The sequence below is a fragment of the Metopolophium dirhodum genome, chromosome 2 (assembly GCF_019925205.1).
Source record: "Metopolophium dirhodum isolate CAU chromosome 2, ASM1992520v1, whole genome shotgun sequence".
Classification (NCBI taxonomy): Eukaryota; Metazoa; Arthropoda; class Insecta; order Hemiptera; family Aphididae; genus Metopolophium; species Metopolophium dirhodum.
In genome coordinates this window covers 21600480-21626436 of record NC_083561.1, presented here as the reverse complement: position 1 = coordinate 21626436, position 25957 = coordinate 21600480, and the positions used below count along the sequence as shown (strand labels likewise).

At 31.9% G+C, this 25957-nt stretch overlaps 1 protein-coding gene across 2 annotated transcripts in view; it reads right to left on the bottom strand.

Annotated features, from left to right (window-relative positions):
• LOC132939124 (uncharacterized) overlaps positions 1–25957 on the bottom strand; it is a 93183-nt gene that overhangs the window by 44464 nt on the left and 22762 nt on the right. For both annotated transcript variants that reach the window (XM_061006149.1, XM_061006150.1), the window contains exon 2: positions 7102–7229. The gene's annotated coding sequence lies outside the window, so the exon portion shown is untranslated. The remainder of the gene's footprint in view (positions 1–7101; positions 7230–25957) is intronic.

The window sequence follows — 25957 nt, the reverse complement described above, 5'->3', positions numbered from 1 at the left end:
GTAAGTAAAGGATAAAATGGGGGTAAGTTTGAATGGTTAATCTCTATTATTTTGTATCAAGCATACCGTGTATGGTTAACCGTGCTCCGAAAAAATACCCATCAGTTGTGCCGATGAATAGGACCACACTAGGATCGAGTCGAGATCAAGATATAGTTACATCAAAGGCGCTGTCGGATAGTTTTCCTCGTCAGCAAATTTGTACAATCGCTCGCCAAAAGGTCGTCAACAACCCAAGTATTACACTACAGCTACTGCCATCAATACAAATACATTAATACACGAGAATGTTTGACCTCAGACCCAACTGGCGGTGGCCAATGCAGGCCACAATATACCGTGTGTCCGCGAAAACTGGTACACTCTGTAACATAGTGACCTACATTACTCGGTACCCTATAGATATTTTAGAATTCTGTCTGAGGGAGATTGATGGTCTAGTTTCATGACCGGAGAAACAGAATTCAAAAATATGTATAGGGTACTTAATTATATAGTGTACTTTTACTAATTATTGTAAACAATTCTAAATTCAATCCCCCAAATTTTTAAACTATCAGTATCATAATTAACATTGTGTGCCAATATTGCAAGGCATTTAAGTTTGAAAATTAAGTTCCTGGATTATGATGCGCTAAAAAAATAAAATATTAATTTGCAGATTAGTAAAAATAATAATAGTGCATTGCTTGCTATTGGTTACGGGCATGTTTGTTGATTTGTATTATTTTTTTTTTTGTCAATATATATCTTCTAACTATATAAATGTGAAATGGAAATCTTTGTACAGAGTAAATTCTGGAACTACTTATCAGATCTTCTTTATTTTTTCTTTAAACGAAAGAGTATATTACGGAGAAGGTTTCTAATTTTTATGAAAGAAGATTTTAGGAAAATCCACTGAAAAAGTAGGAAATCTGGATGTCAAAAATACAACAGTGACGCAACAGGTTAAGTTAGGGTTTTGTATTAATTGATTATGTTCATCCACCATAGGTAGAATACGACAAACTTGGTATAACTTTGATACTTTAGAGTTAAATCATACACTTACGTACAAACAGCACTGGGTCCGCGATCTACCGCAGGTAAATTGCCTACCCGGTAATAACAGCTGCGAACCAGAATTTTTATTCCGGGCTACGGAGAAGTTAAAATTAATATTGAACACCATACACCGAATATTAAATAACGAATTGAACATAGTTTGAGTCATATATAGAGTTGGTACATTTAACGGGCAACGAAGTGCACGGGTTCAGCTAGTTGTTAATATAAATAATTACTTAAAACGGGAACAGAACAAAATATATACTGGCTTGGAAATTGTGTATAATCAATAATTATTATTTGTTACAATCAAGTTATGTTTACAAAAAATTAATACAATATAATATACGGTGCATTGTTCACAGATTGAACAACTATATATTATCGAGTCTGAACTACATTCGAGATTGATATATACGGAGTGCTTTTTTAAGCATTCTCACCCCCATTCTTTCCTTTAATAATATATTTATATTTATAATTTTTAAGTATACTTAAAGACCATATTTTAAAATCCCTGATATTGTGCGTACTACTTAAGGAGTACGCAGACAAACAACCACTTTTTTACTGAAAATTATTTAGTGGATAATTTTCTTGAAAATGTTGATATATCGAAACCAAAATTGAGATAAGTTAATTTTCTGAGTTATTAAAACGTTTATACTAAGGATAATAATCCTTAAAAACCCGTTTTGCAAAAATATCAACTATATAGCATGTATTTATTTTACTTGGATCATTTTTAAAAATTATTTATATTAATAAATCACAAAAATAAATTATCCGCTGAATAATCAAAATTGAAAAGGGGGTTCCTATTTGAAAAACAGAAATTCGTATTGGCACCGGATCATTACAAAGTGATAAGAAAAATCTCAAAAAAAAATTCCTTAAAAATTCCAAAAATCAGAAGATGTATATACTATGCATAATTTAATAGCATACAAATAGTGCGAGCGTGCTTAAATAATGTGCTGTTTATGATTATTCAGCCAACTACTGTTCACGCTTCAGAGAAATCAAGCGTGCAGGACGTTTGCACAAATAATGAGTTATCTAGTTATCTAGTGGTGATAGATCGTTCCATAACCGATACGTGTGCGACGTGTGACAACTGACAAGTCGTTCAGCCAAAGTGGGAATCTCACATCCGCAAGCATATAGGGTGAGAAACCGTTTGCTTGTGACGTGTGCGTGTGTGTGTGTCAAGTCTTTCGGTCATAACATAAAGTGGTATGAAGATGCATTTCCGGACGCATACGGGTGTGAGAAACCTTACCCTTTTCCAGTGTGTGACAAAGTGTGTTCGGCCATAGTTGACAATCACACATCCGGTCGCATGTGGTCTGGGAAACGTCACAACGATTGTTCGTCGCATGAATCGAAGTGATGTCTGAACAAGGCGATTTTCGTCGTCATCGGGAGTGATGATGACAAAAAAAACACCATATTTTCGATCTTAATTGTTTTTGTTGAAATTATTAGCAATAATAATCACATTTATTATTGTAAGATGTATCTTATTACAATTTAAATGTCAGCAATACTTCGCACACTCACAAGTACAAAATATACAAATGACGATCTAATAATTTTCAGGAAAAAATTGAATTATCGATAGTTAAATAATAGTTTATATATATATTTATATTTATCATAGGTAAAATATAGCAACTAATAAGGAACGGGCCTAATATTTGAAATGCTTTCATATTTAGTTTCGTAAACACACTCAGTCTAAGCTTTTCAAGATGGTGCTTATAATAATTAGGGATGAAAACTTTATAGGAGCAAAGATCAACAGAATATGAACAAAAAAAAAGTTAAATATGCAAAGAAGTATTAAACATATGCATGAAAAGTACATTAACAAGTCAGTACGTCACGCATAAATCATAAATAATATGCGTTTTTAAAGAAAACCTATAGGCCATAATAATTGTTATAATATTATAAAGTCATTAGATTCTAAAACGAACATTTTGCTCGCATCATAACGCGAAAAATATAAAAAAAAAAAAAATATGCGAATTCAACGCGACTATAGAAGCTACATTGCAATTCGACGCGGTTACAGATGTCGCCTTGCAGTTATGTGAGCGGCGAAAAGTTAGACGACGGTCTGGCGAGTGGCCTTACCGGAAGTGGCTGTGATAATAATAAGTCACAGCAGCTGGACACGCACTGCGATAAAGTATTTGTTCAGCAATGGGCACCCTTCAAATCCCCCCCCCCCTCGACCACCGAAGCAGCAGCAGCCAAATGAGGTTAATTTCCACGAGGAAAGCAATGAATATCAATACTTAACACTCGTCGTAATACGTATACGATTTCGGTGTAAAAAAAATCATAATTTTACATACTGTATTATTATGTTAATTAATATTAGTTGTTTTTTCCGCACACACTATACGCTCGGGAAATCGTTTCTTCCGTCTCGGGGATAATGATGATTATCCCTCACCCCATCCCGACATCTTTAAACGTTGAATTCCGTCGAAATATCACGGGCGTATAGTTAATATTGAAAATTTATTTAGCCTACGAACCGCGTCAAAGCGGCGTGAAGTCGTTTTATTTCGTATGGCACATTATAACGCGTAAACTGTTCTACTTTAGTGGCGTAACTAGGATTTTTGTAAGGTACGGAAGGGTGTTAGTTATAAATATTAAACAATATACATAGTACAAACTATAACTTTTGATTTTACTTCTCAAAATTATTTATACATTATAGATATGTCTGTTATTATGATTAATATATTCCTTTAAGTTTAGTTCCGGTAATAATTAGATATGACACGACTCGAGGAGGAAGGGGGGGGGGTTAATAACTCCCAAACATCCCCTTTGACCCCTTTGATATACGTCACTGGTGTACTTGTAATATATTTTAAAAACTCGATACGACGGCGTAGCGTTCGTCGGAAATAACAGTAGGTAAGTAGTTGTTAATATTATATAGTTGTAGTCGTTAGTTTTTTTCTTCTAACCTTGTTCGAAGAGAGCCGTTCGAGAATCGCTCGTTGTTTGCAGTAATCACCTACCAACGCGCGTGTGTTTTAAGAAACAATTGTGCAGTGACTATAGAAACGCATTCAGCTACAGCTACCAGACAACTACACAGGTAAGTAACTGGCAAAGTTTTTGGGATAGTTATTATATTGTTTTTTTTTTTTTTTTTTTTAGTTTCATATAGTATCGTAACAGCATAGTGATTAACGATCCACTGAATTTTACAAAGTCATTTTATAAAACCCAAATATTTTTTCATTTATTTCATGTCCAACTCCTAAGAAAAATCATTAGTCTTACAACGGTAATGTTATTCGCGAGGAATAAATAGTTTTCGTTTTTATTTGCACTCCAACCTATATTATAACAATATAACCCTCGTAATAATATCATAAATTGTTTTAATCTAAACATTGATCCATTCCATTGTATGGAAACACAAAACTTATAGATATTTTGCCATCATATTAAAGTATTTCTAATAAACCATATTACAATAAGGAGAACGTTGATAATTATTATTTCACTAATTAATTCAACTTTCGTTTAAATATTTCATTTTTCTCGTCGCGCATAATACCGATGAATCAAAAAAGTTCACGAAATTGTTCTACCATTGGAAATATTTATCACGATTCGCTAGACAATGGAACTTTTTATCGCAGTTTTGGTTGCAGACAAATAATTTCGAATTCAAAAGCGCTGTTTAACTGTCAACTAAAAACTTATTTGATTTACAGAAATTAACTTATAAATTGCTTGCTTGAATCCATTTATTTTATTTATTAAATCCTTTTTGCGTTAAAATACGCTTTTCTCCCGTTTTATTTGTAAACGACAACATTTCACCACACAAACTTCATTCTTTTACATAAATTAAGCGTAATACAATTTAAAATTGAACATTGTGTTTTGGATAACCGTTTGAGGTGAAAAATCGTTTTCTACTTTCTCAATTTAAAGTTTTGAATTCGACGAAAAATATATTTAGGTAGGTGCTATAACATTTTTTGTATGCCAAACATTTATTATTAGCACTATATCTGAACGTGATCACTGCGACTATTGATTGCAAGATATGAATGAATTTTAGAAACTAACCTAACAGACGAGTGATGAGTGCAAAATTTATACGTTACACTTTTTGGTCTGAAAATGTATATAATATGTTATATTGTTTAGATTAAGACAAAATATATTCTTATTAGGTATTACCTACATAAAAAAAAAATTTATAAAACAATATGTTTTAACTACATTATAATATATTCTAAACATTTAACTCGGCCTGACCAGAAAAATTATCAATGGCGTTATGCCACTTAAAAACCAGTATCTAAAAGAATAAAACATTTAAAAACTGGTTGTCAAAATGTAGGGAGCTACAATATATTTTACCTATATTTAGGATACGGACAACTACGCGTATACCAGGCATAGAGCACGACGGTTTAGTGTCTAAACTTTAAATTTTAACGTTTTAAGGTCAGTGCCATACAATATTACTTCTATAAAATCACGTCTTGCCGGTTTTGTTATTCGTCGGAGCAATGAAACACCAATACATCATGGTGTTAACGAACAAGTGTCACACGAAAGCGATTTATCACTTGATCCTTACAATTTATGTACACGCAGTTGCTGACGTCTCAAAAAGCAATAATGCATTATTACCCTGCACATTCGCCTCCTATTCGTGTTCACTCTCGGCGAATGTTGAAATGTAGAGCCGTCGGGGTGTACTGAAACATCACGTGGGCCAAATAATCATTCTGGCGGGGGGTGTGCACATAATATTATCAATTACGGAAATGGAGGAGAATGATAAATGATAATGTCATCAAAGATAAAATATGAACACATTACATGTGGCGTGTCTTTTATGAATATTTTATACGAGATATTGTGCGAGGTCGTTCATGAGTTTGCGGCAAATACTACCAACTATGCACTGTGATTAGAAATATCTAGAAATTTGTTAGACGCAAAGCCGATGTCCGTGTGAAATTAAAAATACGCCTCCTCAATGTTTATACATTTAAATCATACTAGAATTCACCAGCACTCTTAATGCGGAATTATGCAAACACAAGTATCGGCGTGGTAACTGGTAAGACAATATATACCTACGACTTTGTAGGTCATGGTAAGTGTAACACACAATTAAGTGATTAGCCTGCATGATCACCCCCGATTTTACATTTAGTAATGAATTAATTTTCAAAATTTTTAAGAATTTTTAAGGACCATATTTTAAAATACTATTCTTGTACCATTTAAGAAAATAATATGTTCTATGCTAATACGATCTTCAATTTTTTTCAAAATAAGAACCAACCCCTTTGTGTTGTAAATTAATAAAAGTTATGATTTTAAAAATGTTGATATGTACCTGAATCAACATTTTAACGAGTAGTTTTTGAGTTATTAAAATGTATATACAAAGGTTAATAGTCCTTAAAAAGATTTATCAAAAATATAAAATAAGTTTTAAAATTGTATATAGGCTGTATTTATTTATTGTGCTAAACAATTTTTATAAGTTATAAAATGTTAATCGATTAATATTAATAACTATAATATTCAAATTATCGTAGTCCCTATATCCTCCAAATGTATTATCATGCACCTACATTATACCTACAACATAAGGTTAAATACCTACTCGAAAACTACATGTTTGATTTTTTATTTAGATAGGTACCTACATCAACGTTTAAAAAAAAGTTACCTGCTGAACAATTTTTGTTAAAAAAGAAAGAAAAGAAGTTTGGATCGCCACATGAGTACATGACACTAAATGGTATTTCAAAATATGGTCCTTTAGTAACTTAAAAATTCCAAAAATCATAATTTTAAAAATTCATGATTAAAGGAAAAAAGGTGGTGGCATGTTTGGTGAACCACTCTGTACGTTACATGTATTTTATTTATTACTAGTAAAATCTTACGAGTCTTTAAAAATAAAATGTAGAAAACTACATGTAAGTACTGACTGTAAAGTAAATCGTAAAAAATGACTTAAAAACTTACAAAAAAGGTTGAAAATATAGTGTTGTTATTTTCCAAATGAACAGTTTCCTCTTCGTACTTATATTGTGTATAGTGTACAAACAGTGTTATCGTCATACGTCACGTAATTTACTTCTTATACTGATTATCTGTAAAATAGTACATTTTCAAATTAAATAAAACCAGAGTTAAATCATTGTTAGAAATATATTAAAATAAATAATTAATGTCCACTGAATAAATAATCATTTATACCTAATAGGTAAGTATATACATTAAATTATAATTTATAACACTTTGTGCGTTTTATGTGAAAATTTAAAAAAAAAAACGACACAAAATGTTTGATCAACATCGGTCCAGTTGTTCGGGAATGCATGAAGAATATACAGACATTATTTTTTACATATTATTATATACATTTATTTGTATTATTATTTATATCATTAAATATGGTACACTCCTTTATTCTTCTCAATTACTAATTGTATCATAATTCATAATATAATTTATGTTAGTATTAAAATTATGTATGCAATCGTTACATTGACGTAATCCGATAATATTCTTATTTCAATTATAGTACAAACTATCTATTAGTATTATAGACGTATTTGTATTATTAAACACGGCGTTAAAAGTATGCAATTTAGGTACATCGCTGTCCCGAAGCCACTTTTCTGGTATCTCTTATGTATTAACATTGATTAAAATATTGACTTAATTATTAAGTATATTTAATTCATGGTACAATAGTATTCAATCATACTGTAAGGGAATATTATTCAGACAAACTAAAAAAAAAATGTGAATAATTTCGGAAAATGGATGTCAAAGCGTTCAGTAATAATCCAAGAGACTATGAATGTTGACCTAACTAATCATAAGTATTTGTTCAAGCACATAAGGATAAGATACTCTATATTCTATAACGTGACGTGACGTATATTATTACGTATATTTTTTTGATATAAATGTAATATTTAATGAAATGTGTTCCACTACATCCGTTTTTATTGTTATCAAAAAATATCGTACGTTTTTTTAAGCCTCCGATTTTTTCCAAAACTATAATATAATGCACTTATTATGAGGTCATTCCAATTATTATACAATATCCATTTATTATATATATGTATAAAAACGAATTGATATTTAATATAGAAATTATTCGTCCGGCATTTATTATTTTTTTTTTTTTTTTTTTTTTATTGGGTAACCCGCGGCAACATAGGCCATTGGGTGTGGGGAGGGCACTGTAGGTTTTATATTGGGTAGGTTTGGTAGGTTTTTATATTGGGTAGGTTGGTACACGTGTGTGTTGTGTTTGGCAGAATTTCTAATGGGGCACCCGTAGGTTTCTGCCGTGCCCCGGGGTGGGGGGATGGCGGCACTTGTTCTCCGGACACCGTGACTTGCACGGAGAAAAATGCCGCCCAGTGGTCGAGGATCGAACTCGGACCGGCTGTGCCGAATCCGTCGCGTTAGACCACTCGGCCACCTCGTCCCCCCCATTTATTATTATTTTCAAATTGAACCATATTATTAATTCCCGTCAAATTATAAAATATGAAAAAGCTTTATTATCCACTGTACCTACGTAATCCGATTTGTCTGCCATTATATTATATCATATCAATATCCACCAGCATCGTGCATCAATATAGCATATATCACAATATATATTCTCGTTCAATAAAGTAATGCACGAGGTTATAAAAACGCATAAAATATAGTACCTACTCGCATATTACTGAAAAAATAAAAATAAAAGTGGGGAAAAGAACCATATACGTCGCTTCGTTAATATTATATTATATCATATGTATAGTATAATAGTATATACATGATACATGTATATACCGTATTGAATGTATGTGTATATAATATACACAAGTACAATAAACGTCATATACTGTATAAATACAGTTAATATATTATAAGTACACTATAATATACATGTATACGATTTCGCGTAGAGAAACCGCGAGTTTTCACTTTGAATACGAAACGCACACGTCATATCTCAACGAATCGTAAGACGAGATGGGCTGGTGCTGTGCGCACGGCGGAGAGAGTGCGACTTGGATGCGATAGAGTGACTTATTGATAAAAAACGTGTGGGTGCCCGAAAGTCTGGAGACGAGGTGTGAAAAGCACGAACGTGTGCTGTCTTCACGTGGACGTTTATCATAATATATTATAATAACGCACGCTACGAAAGTCGTAAAGTTTTCTCGGATCGAACGAGTGGGCAAGCTGCAGCCGTCGAATGAACAACGACCGTATCGTTTCGAATCACAATAAACTCGACGGCTGTCGTTTGACAGCGCACGCGGATGATATTATTATGACTTATACATGCACATGACCATACATGAGTTAGACACGAGCGACATAATAATATTTAAAACATTATATTGCACAAGACGAACGAATTTTTGTCTACCAAATACGCGCATGTCGTCAAACACAAGTATAATTATATTATATCACGTTTTTTGTGACAATGCGAGCACACTGTAGGTGGAGTGAACCGTACGTAATCGTCGCGATGATTTCGGCTGCGTCCCCGAGTGCTGTCGTACGCGGGGACTATCGATTTTAATATAATAATTTATTGTAAGTGGCGTGTTCGAATTTAAAAAATGTAATCTGTAGAAGTATTACGACCGCACAGTTGCTGGAGTTGTTATATTTTACGGTATGTGAATAACATGGAAGTATACACATAACAATAAAACATTATGATAAAATTAATATTATATATATAATTATGAACACATTTTGTGCACTGCGCTACCAAATACGCGCACGTCGTCGAATACGATATAAACGCTTTGTGACAATGCGATCACACTGTAGGTACGGCGTGGAGTGAACCGTACGCAATCGTTGCTATGATTTCGACTGAATCTTCGAGTCTTGTCGAACGTAAGTATTATAATGTCGCTCGTTGAAAAATTCGTAAAGTTTTCTCCGATCGGATGAGAGCACGAGCAGCCGCCGAATGAACAACAACCGTTTTGTTTCATCTCAACAACACGACTGTTGTTCGACAGTACGCGGATGACGTTAGGTACACATAAGTATAAAGCGCTGGTTTGTGAAAATTAAAAAACCAACGAAACATGCGCTAAAAAATCTTAAATAGGCATACATATATGCACATAAATTTTATTAGATATACATAAAAAAAAATATGCACTCAAAAATTAGCAAAACAGACATTTATTTTCTGAATATTTAATTGAAATAATAAAACATTTTAAATTATTATGGAACGCTTCTAAAATTAATTTTCTTTAAGATATCGGTGTTTAGTAAGAAGTTTTAATCTAGAAGAAAAAAATAGGAATCGGTTAATATCAGAAATATATCCTAAAAATAATTTACTTAGGTAGGTACATAAATCATTCGTGTTTTTGTTGTTAGTTTTAATATGTAAACAAATAAATAAATTCCCAAATATATTTGAGAGAACCTTTTATACCTATAAGTATACCTATTAATTCATTTCGAGATGAATCGAAACTATAAGAATATAATATACAATATATATTATTTTATATATTAAGTATTATTCTCTATATTTCAATAGTAATTACTAATTACCTACTTCAAAAAAAAAAAACAAAAAACACTAAAATATGAAATATCCAATTAAAATTGTAAAATGAGCCCATAAATTAAAAAAAGAAATGGGTAAATGTCGAAATATCATAAATATGCTCCATACAAGTTTCATAGTTTAAATCGTTATGTCATAAAACTAATTCCGTACTCACTTAGCATAATATCATACGATCAACCAGAATAAATATTATGCAAATTCATAAACCAATCCGAACTCTACACATAAAGTTATTATAACATTACAATATATAATATGAATTAATTTTATGTATTGTGCTAACAAATACGCGTATATGGTATCGGATATATACGTTTGGTGACAGTTCAAGCACTCTGTAAGTACTTGGAGTGAATCCTGTACGAAATCGTCACGATGATTTCGACTGCATCCCCGAATCCTGTCGTACGCAAATTCTTTGTACATTATATAAAATTGTATACTGTAAAAATCGTAAAGTTTTCTCCGATCCGATGAGAGCACGAGCAGCCGTCGGACGAACGACAACCGTTTTGTTTCGAATCAAAAATATCTCCAGGGCACAGCTGTAATTTGACGATACGCAGATATTATGACACATAAATATTATATGAACAGATTGTGTGTATAGCGCGACCAAATGCGCGCATGTCATTGAATATAATATATATACGTTTTGTGACAATGTAAGCACACTGTACGTGGGTGAATACCTACGCAATCGTCGCAACGGTTTAGATGATTTCCTCTGTTTCCCCGAGTTGTCACCGTTGTCGTACGCCAAATATTGATTTTATTAAAATACTATACGCACCTATGTTGCATTCGAATTTGAAAAATGTAATTTTCAGCAAAATGGGCACAAGTAGTCGAATTTGAAAAAAAACGGAGTTTTCCGAGAGCATAATAATGTATTATACTTTTAGCTCGTCGCACAGCACGTCGATTACAACTACAGCAGCTGTGTCGAAAAAATCAAAAACAAATCATCGACCGAATATGAAGAAATAAAAATGATAATTTTTTATGGTAAGTCCAAAATCGGTACAACTTATTGAATATGTAATCAAGTATACTGTGGAACTTGTTTCAACGAATACCTCTCTAATAACGGACAAAAAACAAGGCCACAGCGCAAAAATGGATTTCGACCGGTCTGTGACCCTTTTCTATTGCTGACACGAACATATTTCTCCCCTATACATCTCGACCGACGGGGCCAACAATCTAAGTTCAAACTCAAATATATAATTGCATACGAATACGTCAGTGGTATCAAACTCAAATTACCGACGGGCCACAATTTATTATGTACCTATACGTCAACGGTTCGCGGCGGGGAAACACCTTTTTTTCTTTTTACTCATCTGAATTTTATAAATTTAAAATAAACAAAATTAAGACAAAATGCATTTTTTTCTATTACAAATATGAAATATACACATAATATTGATCTCTTGTTTGATAATTATATTTATTTTTATTGAAAAAAAATTTCAACATTTTCGAAGAAATAAATGTCTATCGCAGCCCACATGTTTGTGACCACTGGTATACCGAAAATACCGCGCAACAGCGTCGCCTCGGCCGTGATAACTCGTCTCGCAATTACAAGGATTACATGGATTACGATACAGATTACATAATACCGTATAGTTATATCGCCGATTAAGTTAACGATAATAATGGCGAGTACAAAAATATTATAACCATTAACCATGTATAAATTTTATACGTATACAAAAGAAAACGTAAAGACTATTCGGCGATTATTCATCACAATATTCCCTCGCGATCTAATACTGTACAGTGTGTTATATTTTTATTTTGTTTTTTGCATTTATTTTTCTTCGCATTGAAATTTCCCGTCCCGCGTTAACCTTTCAATTTAAAATGATGGGTGGAAATTATTCGGCGTAAAGACTCTATATAGTGGCTTCTGCAGTAGTTTGTGTTAAACTCGCTGAACAATTTCCAGGAAATCAACAGAATAGTGGTCGAAGTTTTGAAGAATAAAGAAGAGATTTTGCTTCGGCACATCGAAAACGCCACAAACGAAAATTTTCGTCGGTTCGAGAGAAATGGGCCAGTTGAGTTGTTTTTGATAAAGTCGTTTTAGAGTGGTTCAATCGTGTTGGAAATAAGAACGTGCCCGTGTCTGAACCGATGGTTCAAGCAAAGCCAAAAGCATTAGAAGTTGCTCGTTAAATCGTTAAGTACCACGGTTTCAAAGGCTGGTTATAGTGCTTCATATAACGACAAAAAATATTGTTTTTAAATCGATTTGTGGAGAATTGGCGCTTCTACAAAATATCATGTAACAGTCGTTAATGAGTGAAATTCAAATATTACGGATATGGTGATGGGGGTACTAAAACCATAATATTATTTAATGCTGACGAAACTGCATCGGGGGTGTAATTACGGAAGGAGGGTGGTAGATTTACCCCCCCCCCCCCATAAGGTAAATTTATATATTGTCTTATACCGACAAATAGTTCAAATGCAAATTTATAAATTATTACGAAATGAAAAAGAAAAGATTTAATGGTCTGGAAATGTTGGCAATTCATAATGATATTAAATTTTCAAGTGAAGAGTTCATTGGTGAACTTGCCAAGAAGCCTAGGGATCTGTACATAATGTACAGTAAAATCAAAAAAAATGATAAATTTGTTAAATTATTTTTTTTTTGTTCATTTTTATACATAATATAGAATGTTTAATATTGATATGTGATGAAATATATTAAATTTAGCCCCCCCCCCCCCAAGTTTACCATGAATATTAATTTTGATATCCCCCCCCCCATGGAACATTTTCAATTACGTCACTGAACTGCAGGCCTGCTATACCGAACATTACCAGACAAAACTTAATCCTACACAGGACGCGGACATGCTATGGTAAAAAAGTAGTTAACTTTTGCTCAAAATTAAAACCCACGGAAGCGGATGATGAGTAACTAGACGATGACCGACAGAGGCAATCGAGGCGTTTGGGAACTATTTCGCAGAAGCTTTTGGACGGCTTATTCATCTGGAGTAGTTTTATCTAAAGAAAGGTGACGAAGAAAGGTTTTCACACGTGAGTGAGTTAATTATTCATCATGAGCTGGAAAGAACAAAATTCATACAACCAACACCAATTCCATAATTTTGCTAAAAACAATAATGTGCAATCTTAATATTTAAGTACAATATATATAAATGACGATGTACCTATGTACCTATTATATAATATGTGTACGTGTATGTATAAATATATATTTATATTATTAGCTTCTATTAACATAGTTATGTTATTTGGCTGGGTACAACTTTTTTTTCCCAACCGATCTTCGTGATCGATGATTTTTGTAATGCTTTGTTTATTGTCACTGAAACGAAAATCAACAATAAAAACAAATTAAATTAAATTAAATTCCTAACAAAATGTAGCACGCAACTGGATATTTTTCCACTGTCACTATACCCAAAAATGGGAAGAACATAATATCTACGAAGTGGCATAATGCTTATAATAATATATACTATAAAAATACTAGAGCTTATAACGGACACTTTCAATGGTCCCTTAACACTGTCAGCTATATAATACAGGTGTTACTGTAATAATAGTTGTGAGTTAAACAGAGACGTTAACGCGGTAACAACGATCGATATAATTAATATTTACTACTTATCAAATAATATTTTTACATCTGAAATAGGAATAAATCGTACGGTTTAAATATAAATAACTAATTTAATAATTGCATGTGCGACGTAAAATAGAAATAAGAACGACTATAGACCATCATCTCCATCATCTCAATTTAATAATAATATTTTATGGAATTTAGTACCATATTATATACCTTTGCGCAGCTTCAATGATAATATCACAGTTTATACAATGTGCATATTGTGTGTATTCGAAGATCAACTGTATGGACAAAGTTTAGAATCATAGTTTGAAACTCATAATATTATATATGATTATATAACACACAATATAGTAAGTGAAGTAAATTCAACACGGTCGTTGAAACAATAACGCGATTGGTATAATTAATAATTTGATTGCTTGCTTCGTGTGTTTCAGTCACCATCAATTAAAACCGACTTTTAATTATTATTATCATAATAATATTATATCGTCTTGAGTAGAGTTATTGTTATGACGGTTCAGAAAACAATAATAATATTATATAGGTGACGCCTGAAATTTCCGAAAGCTTTTACCAGAGGGTTTATGTAACTGTTTTAATAATATATTATATTAGTAATTAGTTTAATAGTTTTACATCCTGAATTAATTTTTTAAGATATATTTAAATTTATCTTTAACTATTTTCCTATGACTTACTACTTGGATTATTACTTGGAATACGTCGGCCAATAAATTATCATTATCGATAGTATATTAATAATATCACGACGTTCGTATGAGTTTATAACCGTATCTATATAGGACACTTCTTTACTATTGGGAAGAATCATAATGTAAACATTTATATGAAACAATAATTTGTATATTTTATCACGCGAGTTAAAAAAATTGCAATATAGAATTAAATAGGGAGACAATAATTAATCCGATTCGTGTACACATTTGATTAGATTTTATTTACCTGATATCAATAATAAATTGCAATATCTATTAAATCCGGTCTTTATATATTACAGTTTATACAATGTGTGCATCGTGTGTATTCGAATATCAACTGTAAGGACTTGAGTTCATATTATACTTAGTACGTTTAGAATCATAGTTTGAAACACATGATGTCATAATATTATATGATTTATCTAACACACGACATAGTGAGTAACTAGTGAAGTAAATTCGACACGGTCGTTGAAACAATAACGCGATTGGTAATTATTAATAATTTGAATATTTGCTCCGTGTGTTTCAGTCGCCTTCAATTAAAACCGAGTTATAACCGAGAATTGTTATTATCATAATAATATTATATCGTCTTGATAGTAGAGGTATCGTTATAACGGTTCAGAAAATAATAATATATAGGCGACGCGTAAAACTTCCGAAAGCTTCTACCTGAATAATGTGCTGATACCGGTGGGGGGGAGATATGTAACTGTATAATGGTAGCTATTGTGCCACTTTTGACATTTTCAACTGGCACTGCGCGCGCACGCTCGCGGACTTTTTCGCGCGCGAGTAATTTTATTTCCACAATGGCGTTCGATAAACTTTCTCGCCGCTGTGTTTAATTCTTTCGCGAAAGGACGACCAAAAACTCACTTATTTTATAGGGTAGTCTCTGAACGGACGAAAATAAAGGCGCGTAATTATGTTAACCTCTTGACAAAAAAAAAAGACTAATTTACACCGTAGGTTTTATTATATAAATTCACTCCTCGTAGGTGGTAGTGTTCATACCTTATACTATTTAATATGGATAGTATTTCAACTGTTTTGACTGGTATAATAGTTCGTGTATTGCGCGCAGTTATAGAGTCACTCGAAAAGTCGAAACATAATATATATCGCAACGGTCCTCGACCTTATTTTATACGCGTATCACTTACACGATTGGTCTTGTACCACTTGACCAATTAATAACTTTTTTTTTTGCTAAGTTATCACAAATGTATATGTTGATTTACACGTATGGAAATATGGAATAGTATTTCATTAGGAACTTCAAACAATTATGATGACATATAAGTATTAAATGCACAAAAAGAAAATTAAATATTTACTATTATTTTATCTTATATTATTAATTATTATATTAATATCAAATAAACAAAATAATATTTATTGTAGCTGACGATCTATTTCATTTTATTAAGGGACATTTTCTTAACGTACCACCTATGATCTTTTCACGTACCACAAGTTGAGAAACGCTGATATTATAATGTATATAATTCATACGTCCCATCTGTCGTGTTTGTATAGCTCTCTGATTCACCATGTATACTCACACCCCTTTTTTTGTCCCTATATTATATAATAATTATTGAAATTCTGCAGGTTATTGAAATATTGTTAAGTGTGCTTAAAGACCATAATATATGTTTACTAAATACTCAGATTTGTTATGCCACTTCAAATGAAAACCACAATATTATTTTACTGTACTTGCATTGCCAAACCAATAGTTTTTATTTCTATTCATAAAAATCGAAATTAGAACAAATAGTTCCCCAGTTATTTAATATTTTTAACTAAGGTCTAAAGTCCATGATAATAGATTTGGAAGTTCATGGTCACCATGACTATATATATAAAATAAAAAATAGATAATATATTATCCTACTAGCCTACTATTGGTGGTAACTAGAATAGTAATAGTAGTAATTTACTACTCATTGGTAGACATTAATTGGTTGCATTTTTTTGGCAGGAGAAGCATTATCCAAAGGAAAGTTGTCCACACCCCGATTATTATTTACACGGTCAACGGTAATACATACGATGCCTATCGTCTATTGAAAAGAAATTCCGGAGGGACCCAAGTCCTCAAAAATATTAGTAGTATTATATTGTAGTACATATACCTTATACAGGCAGTTAGCAAATACATCAGAAAATTTAATTCGATAAATACTGCCTTTAAGTATGAGTAAGACTTTCGAAGATCAAAACTCAAATAAACGCATAGCTAAAGGATAGAATTGGAATGGTCCACTGTTCGGCGAATCGCCCTGTATATTACAATAATGACACGACTGCGGCGGGAATAAAAACGGAATTCAATTTTGACGCGCATTTTTTACCGTATGAAAAACGTGTTGTGCCGCAGCAGCTGCACTGTGCAGTACGTGACTTAACCGCCGGAATGGAGTAACGACGAACGGGGCAAAAGCTCTCGCGCATTATTATGTCAAAGAAAAAAAAAATAAAAATAAAGGGGAAATAAAAACAACGAAAAACGAAATGTGAAATGATCTCTCTTCGCGCGGGGGGTTGACAACATGACGTTTCGAGCGAGTCGACTGTTTTACGAATTCGTCACATTATTATTGTTATTTTATCGTTTCGTCTATATATATATATATATATATACACACACACATGTACGATATACACACACGTACGACGTACCTACCCATTACGCGTATGAATATAAAATAATATATTATATATTGTACCACTGTCGACTGTGTTTCCTTTACGGTGATGCGCCCCAAAAAATAATATGGAAAAAATAGTCCGATCCGTCGACGTTATTGTGACACGCTGAACTCTGCGGAAAACGTGACAGCACTACGTGACGAAAAGATTTATTTGATTCGGTCATCGAACACACGCGTTAGCACTCCAAGTACATCGTCACGCGGCTACAACCATCATATTATGTGTGTATAATATTATACACACTGTCGTATACTCGACTGTACACTCACAGTGGCTTGCAGAAACATAATATTTAAACTTTAATGAACCGAATACAAATTTAAGGACCCGCACCTACGCGAAATATGAATTTTTATATTCTATAAATAGGTTTTTTACGACAAAAAAACTAAACAGTTGTGTTTTATTATATTATTTTTTTTTTGTATTTTTAATAATTCTCCCACCCATTACGGTCTTGAGGCGCAGTCGCCTCGGAAAAACCTTCTTTGGCACACACACACAAACACACACTCGACTGCTTAAGGTCGCGTGAGGTGGGAGGAGGGGGCCCGCGTCTTCGAGCTCAGCGTTAACCATCGCACACGATCGTATAAATACACAGAGTTTCGAACCGAATAACAATCCGCATACAACCATCTACTGAAACATTGACGTGCGGTGTTTTAGTATAATAATTATCCGGTGGTCTGTACACGTACTAAATATTTTACGTTTGTGACGAGAAATTTCAACGATTCTCTACGAATTATAATCATAAATGCGTATCGTTATCGCGCGCATTATTAAAATGCTCTATAAATTCCAATCGGTATAGATGTGATGTACCTACCTATGTATACGAAGTATTCGAGGGCGGTGTTCAGTTTTCTATAGGATAGATATAACTATACAGTATACTGGTATAACTATACCTTATAAAGTATACCTATCTACCTATTGCACGAGGTCCCCAAGCACCGAAATATGTCTTATACAACATTATTATTATGTTATTTTGATTTATTATCCAACATATCATTTTATGATAATTTATAATGTATAAACACAACGTAACATAAAATAATTTTTTTTTTTTGGTTGAGGCTTCAATAACTGAGGTTATTAGGAACTGTGGGGGAGGGTAGTAGGGTACTGTAGGGTATGTGTGTGTGTTTGTTTTGGCAGAATTTTTATATGGGCACCCGTAGCTTGTATCGCGCGGGTGGGGGATGGCGGCCTTTCACTCTATCCCCCATATAATTACTATATGTTTATTTTTTTTTAATTAAATAAAGTCTCCACGACTATAATTGCCATTGACTGGATTAAATACGTTTACACTTTATCTCAATCTACATTGACTCACATATAAAAATTACAATCGATATATTAAATACAAGACTCTATAATAAAAGTTATCATACATTTTGTGTCACTTATTTTTAGTTTGGAAACCCAAATACAACAAATTCCATCGACCAAGTACAGGTTCTGCGCGCGTGTTTATGCGACGAAAATAACGTCATAAAGTGCCGCAAATCAAAGTCGAGTGTTGGTATACAATATGGTAATTTTCTCTTGGTTAGCGGTCACCAACGGTCTACCGCGGTTTGTATAATAATAATGGCTAAATAGTAAATAGTACCTATGTTGAACACGGTATAATGTAAACGTTAATTTACTGTGAGAGACGTCCTTTATTTTAGTTCAAAGTAATTTTCCAAAAATATATACATCAGACGAAAATCCAAAACATCGATCCGAGTGTATTAATAGTTAATAATTAATTATTTGTACTATTCGCGGTGCTGTTTTCGACGGGAACGGATAATACGACATACTCTCTAAAAGTGTATAGTTTATGCGATGTCGTAATTGGACAGGAGCAATCGACGTTCTTTTAACAGCGCAGTAACGCGGCGCCGGAAATCAAGTATAATAAGTTTGAGAAACAAAACTTTCGTAATTATCCGTACGTCTGATGCAGTGGCATGGCAAAAATATGAACGAAAAACTCTCCAACGAAATGTTATTACACGACGATAATTTTTCACCCACCGCGCACACGGAGTAGACAGCCGGGGACAGGTCAGTGGAACTCAATTTTTACCGGTTATTTCTACCGATCGTGTTTTTATTTTTGCATAGCTGCAGGTACATAATATAAGATTCGAATAAAATAATTATGCGATTATTGATCATATCTTTCGTTAGGGGTTATGTATTGAACTATGGATACCGGGATATATCTATAACTGGTGACGAATAACAGAAAATCTCTAGTTTTTACGAAACTTCTCAGCCAAAACGATTGGGATTTTAATGACGTCGCAACGAACGATGCAAGCATCACAAATATTATTATTATACTTATTCGAAATATTCAGAACTTTAAAAAATATTAGTATGATCGATAGGTACGTAAAATTAATAGACTTACAGAACGAAATACTCACTGGCCTGTAGGTTTATCAGCTGTCGTATACGCCACGCAAAGGCTTGGCGTATATAACAGATATATTTCGGTTTCCGATTCCCAAACGGTCAAACGAGTAAATATCGACAGCTGCTGTACAAGCTTATTCAAATTCTCCTTTTGGTGACCACGATAACGAATACTGCACAAAAGGATAAAGGTCCAACAGGATTTACACTCTACAACTCTAAGGTGACTTTACTCTCAAACGACTGACCACGATAACGAGTACTGGATGTTCGAGGGTGAGATCTCTAGGTTAACATAGACAAAGTCCTACTCTTTCTCAACTGGCCACGATAAAAACGAGTACTGGAAGGGAAAGTAAGTATACTACTGTGTCTTGTTACTTTTTCCAAAAGTGTTATTCACCACAAAAGCCTGGAATAGAACTTGAATATAATTTTTTGTTAGAAACACTTTTATTGATGTAAGCATAGAACAATCATAAAATAAAAAACTTAAGCTACAGTTGTCGCTTACCCGCATATAACCTTCTCATCTTCACTCCCGCCGAGTTCCACGACGACAGCGGAACTGTCTCGCGCTTGCGCACGTAGAGTATTGTTCTATGCACAAATATTAAAGAAGCACATTTTAGCTTCATTGAACCGAGTAATAACTAATAATTTACTTATTCGCTAAATTATATTTCTACATTAATAGTACTATATATATATTATAAATTATAATTTACAATTGTATGACTGTCTAAGGTAGAATACAACACAGCTCAAGTTATATTATAAGTTTATAGAGAAAATAACATTGTTTATGCTCATCAATGGAAATGTCTATAAATGGAAATTCATTAGTGAGAAACGGACAGTTTCTTACAGAAATTCAATAAATTACCATACAAATTTTTCTAGAACTTCTGCCGATACTGAAATGTAGAGACCCGAGTTTTCAAAAACATCGTGTGAAGTACATGAAATATTACAAGTTAAAAAAGAGTAATCTAAAAATAATGATTTATGTTTCAAAATTTGTACTTTAAACCATAATATTGTTAGTTTCATGAATAAAATGTCTATAAAATATATAGTTTAGTAAAAGAAATACGTGGTTTGTATAGGTATTAATTTCAATGATATAAAATATCTCAATCTAACTCAATGTAGGTATTATATTTTATGATATCTCGGAATGATTGATCATCTTCTTACATTATCGTACTATATGGAAATAGATTTTTGTTACAATATTATTATTATTGCGGTAGACTTTAGAGAAAGTTTTCGGTACATAATATACTACTATAAAATTGATTACGGAAACTTTACAAGTAAAAACGTGTACAAAAGGATATAATATGTAATAGCATTAAGATTGATTACACGAATATAGCCGGGCGATCATGCATAATTCATAAGAGAACGCGCGTAATGACTTTCAAACAGTAGGTATAATATAGAAGTGTATAATATTTTTTTATCGTTCCATAAATAGAAATAAACCATAGGTACTGCAGTAAGAATAATAATAGGTCGAAATGTATTATTTTCAGAACAGCCTTTTACGTCACAATGCAGGTAATACCATATGATGTATAATATTATGTAAATGTACCTATAGCGGTAAAGTCTTTAAATCCTTTAAGTTTTATTACAAACAATTTGTTTACAGTCAATTATTATAATATTATTTTATATTTTGTATATTGTGTGCCATTGAAACGACGCAGCAGAAAACCGCCATTACAAATTAACCGTGTTTACTAAGTTTTTTTATGAAAAAAAATGTTAGTTCTAGCCTTTGTTGTGGTTTTTCTTTTATTAAGTCCTACATATAGGTAGATATAGTAAACATAATATGGCAAAGAAGAGTCAAAAACATTTCAACGTAATTAAAACTAAACCAGCTGTGTGGAATCTAATAATGATCGTGAATTCTAGAAAAAAAATATAATTAATATTATATTAATGTAATAATGTACAAATATTTGAGCAACGATTATCATAATTCATCGAATGAAGATAATATTATTTTTAACAATAAAATTTATTGACGGACGGAAGTTGCCAGGAGAAAACAACAATGTCCCCGAATCTCTACAATAAACATTAGGGCAAGATGATATGGCCAACGACCAAGTCTTGAAATTCTCAAAGGAAACTAGCTTAGATAATTCATTGTAACATGGATTGTAAACTTATATGGTCAAAACCATTATTATTATTATTATTATAATTGAATTGGGTCACCGATATTATTGTTGTTATTATACAGGATGATTCACCAACCAAGCATATCCCATGTTTCCATTTAATAATTATTTATTCAAGTTCTTTTTTTTTGGCATTTTTAAGTATACTTAAAAGGAAATGGCTGCAAGAATACTTGGTGAATCTCTCTGTAAAGAATGAAAGAAAAAATCTTAATATATAAGTGAAAACTGTCCAATGGTCCCAGCCACCGACACTCATCTTAATAATAAAAGAATAACAAAATAAAATATTAAAATAGTTCATTGTATATTATTATTTATTATACACTAATTATAATATATTATATAAAGATATTTTCATGATCAATGATGTAAGCAATTATAAAAATTGACTCTGAACTGATTTGATTTCTTTTCAAAATCAGTTCATTATTTTGTTATGGAATACAATGTAAGCATAAAAGCATATATTTTAGAAATCATCTGAATTAACCTTATCTAAAATTTAAAAATATAAATATTTAATATCCACTAGATAAGGTTTAAAACATAAATCTTCAATTTACAAGTGTAAACAACATTTATAGTGATTATACAGGGTGAGTCACCCTGACTACAATACAAACTACGGGTTTCTAAACTAGAACCCGCCGCCCCATTTCAACTGTAAATTATTTAGTGAAAAACTTTTCTGAAAAATTTGACAACCCATCAGAATCAAAATTCGGACGAGTAGTCTTGGTGTTATTTAACTTTGTGTTCTAAGGATAAAAAGTCCACGGTTGCAAAGTCAATTGTTGTCATTAACATTAATCTATCAACAGTAGTTATTTGTAAAAATGCTCAAAGTGCAATAAATACTAGTTTCAATATTAGGTATATTTTATATTTTTGTAAGACCATCATTTTTAAGGACTATTATCCTTAGTACAAACATTTTAATATCTATGAAAGTACTTACTCATTTGAATTTTGAATTAGGTAAATCAACATTTAAAAAAAAAAATATCTACTAAATAATTTACAGTAAAAAAGGGAGGGTTCTTATTTGAAAAACAGAAGTTTGTATCACTACAGGACACTCCTTAGTTAGTACTAAAAATTCAATAATTTGGATAAATTCAATATTAAAAGAAAAAATGGGTATGCATGCTTGTTGGATCACCCTGTATAAGTAAGCCACACTACTGGATAAGGTGGTACAGTCATGATTATCAAAAATATTTTATGAATTTTAAAAGTAATATTTATATAATAATTGCATTCATGCATGCGATATACCAACATTCTATGCAGAATGAAGAAAAAAAGTATTAGCTCGTCAGTCTGTCAAATTTTATTTCCGACCGACAAAACAATACAAAATTATAATTATTCCCAAAAAGCTGATATATTCCATTTCAATTATTTTGTTTCTTTAATTTCGAATAAAACGTAATTTAAAATGAACATTACGACGAGAATTATAAGTGCCGTATAAGAGATGTCACATATAATATAATATATATATTTATTTGTCATTACAACTATAATATCCAATACGCGATTATATTTGTATATTTAAAGTTAAAGTATACGTATAATCGTTTACACGTGGTGGTAAGTCTATCAATCATTGTCAAATGTTTCAATCGCCACAATACAATAGAATAGAATATTGTAATAATATATTACACAATAATATATAATATATACATATTAATCATATTATATTATATATAATATATATTATATATTGTCAGTTACCTATCACATATAAGTACCTACATGGATCGTAATAATTTGTAACAATAGTTATTATTTTTTGTGAGATTCGTGCCCATCGAATTATTTAATTATTTACGTTATAATATTATAACATAGGGACGGCGATCGAGGTGTTGTCTTGCTGTTTTTTTTTTAAAAAAAAATGTTTAAGATCGTTGTATACGTCATATTATATACGTATAGATTACAACGAGAAAACATCTAATCCACTCCATATACACGCGATCTATTTCTTCTGCCTCCCTGTACACTCACACCTCCGCCGACGGTTTCGCGTTTTTATAACACGATATCACGCGAAAAGTATACAAAATAGCTAGCCGTAACTATAATATTATAAAACCCTATAGAAGACGCAACTGCAATATTAAAGTAATACATACTCTCGAAATTATATATATATATATGTATACAAGCATTACAAGCACACACATAGAAAAACATTACGCCCCGGGTCGTTATAATTATTACCCCTATAATATAACAGCCACTGCCGTTACCTCCACCCCGACCCGTGCAAAGGTTTCGCAATAATTCCGGGCAAAAGCGTCCATCCGAATGTCACGGCGACGAGCCGCGGCCTAACCAACCCCCCGTCGTACGACCATTATTATACGACTCGTGTTCTATATTATTATTATTATTATATATGCCCACGTATAAGGGATGATGCTCGTCTATACATGTATGTACAACGGACATATATATTGTTATTATTTGTATACAGGGATTGCTTTACTGCGCGCTTGCTTTCGATTCACCAGCATTTTACGCATGTCTGTGGTGCGAGAAAATGAGAGCTTATTATATTGTTATATAAGTCATGATATTATATGCCTACACTATGATGGCAAATTTTTATTTTAAGTCTTATATATCGATGCCACGTATATGTTATTTATAAGTTATAACCAACTTAATAGTTTTGATAATAATCGTATTTCGATCGGTTTATCTGAACTGTGATAAATATAATATTTTACCGTCACCTCATTTATTTAAATTACGTACCTATACCTATTGAAAAGAAAATCCAATATAAATTTATTACGTAATAAATAAAATCCAATAACTATACCTACTTTGGTAAGGAAGAATGTGGGCAGATTTTAATGAAAATTACATTTTATTTTTTGACAAATATTGTATTTGATAATTTTAACCTGTAGAGTTTTGCAAATAATATACGACTCTATACAATCCCATATTATATGCAATAACTTTTACAATTTAAAATTTAAAATTTGACCTTATTTTTATTCAATTGTGCAGGGAGAAGATTTAAAAGAAGATTATATACAAGTAATACAACAGGCGTCTTCTAATAAGGGGCACATTTGAATGTTGAATATCAATTAATAATAAACTAAATACAAGCTCGACTTCTATTATTCAATTAATGTATTTATTGTATTTATATTATTAATTTAATATTTAAACAAGTTCGACTTCTTCTTTTTTTGATAATTTTCACTATATTTCAAAAAATATAAACACTAAAAATAGGAAATAAACTTTAAGAAAGATTATGTTTAGACTATATTCAAAAGCCAATGCTAAAATTACTAACAAAACATGTCGTATTAATTTTAATTATTATAAATAAAGTTTTTACAGTAAAATTACTAAGCAAGAACATTTAGGATATTTATAAATTAATGTTTACTTTTGGTTTTTGTTCTTTATTTCCAAAAAAAAGTGTTACAGAAAACATGATTTAAAAAAAAAAAAAGTTGATAAGCCATTTTATCATTTTTGTTTATTACATGAT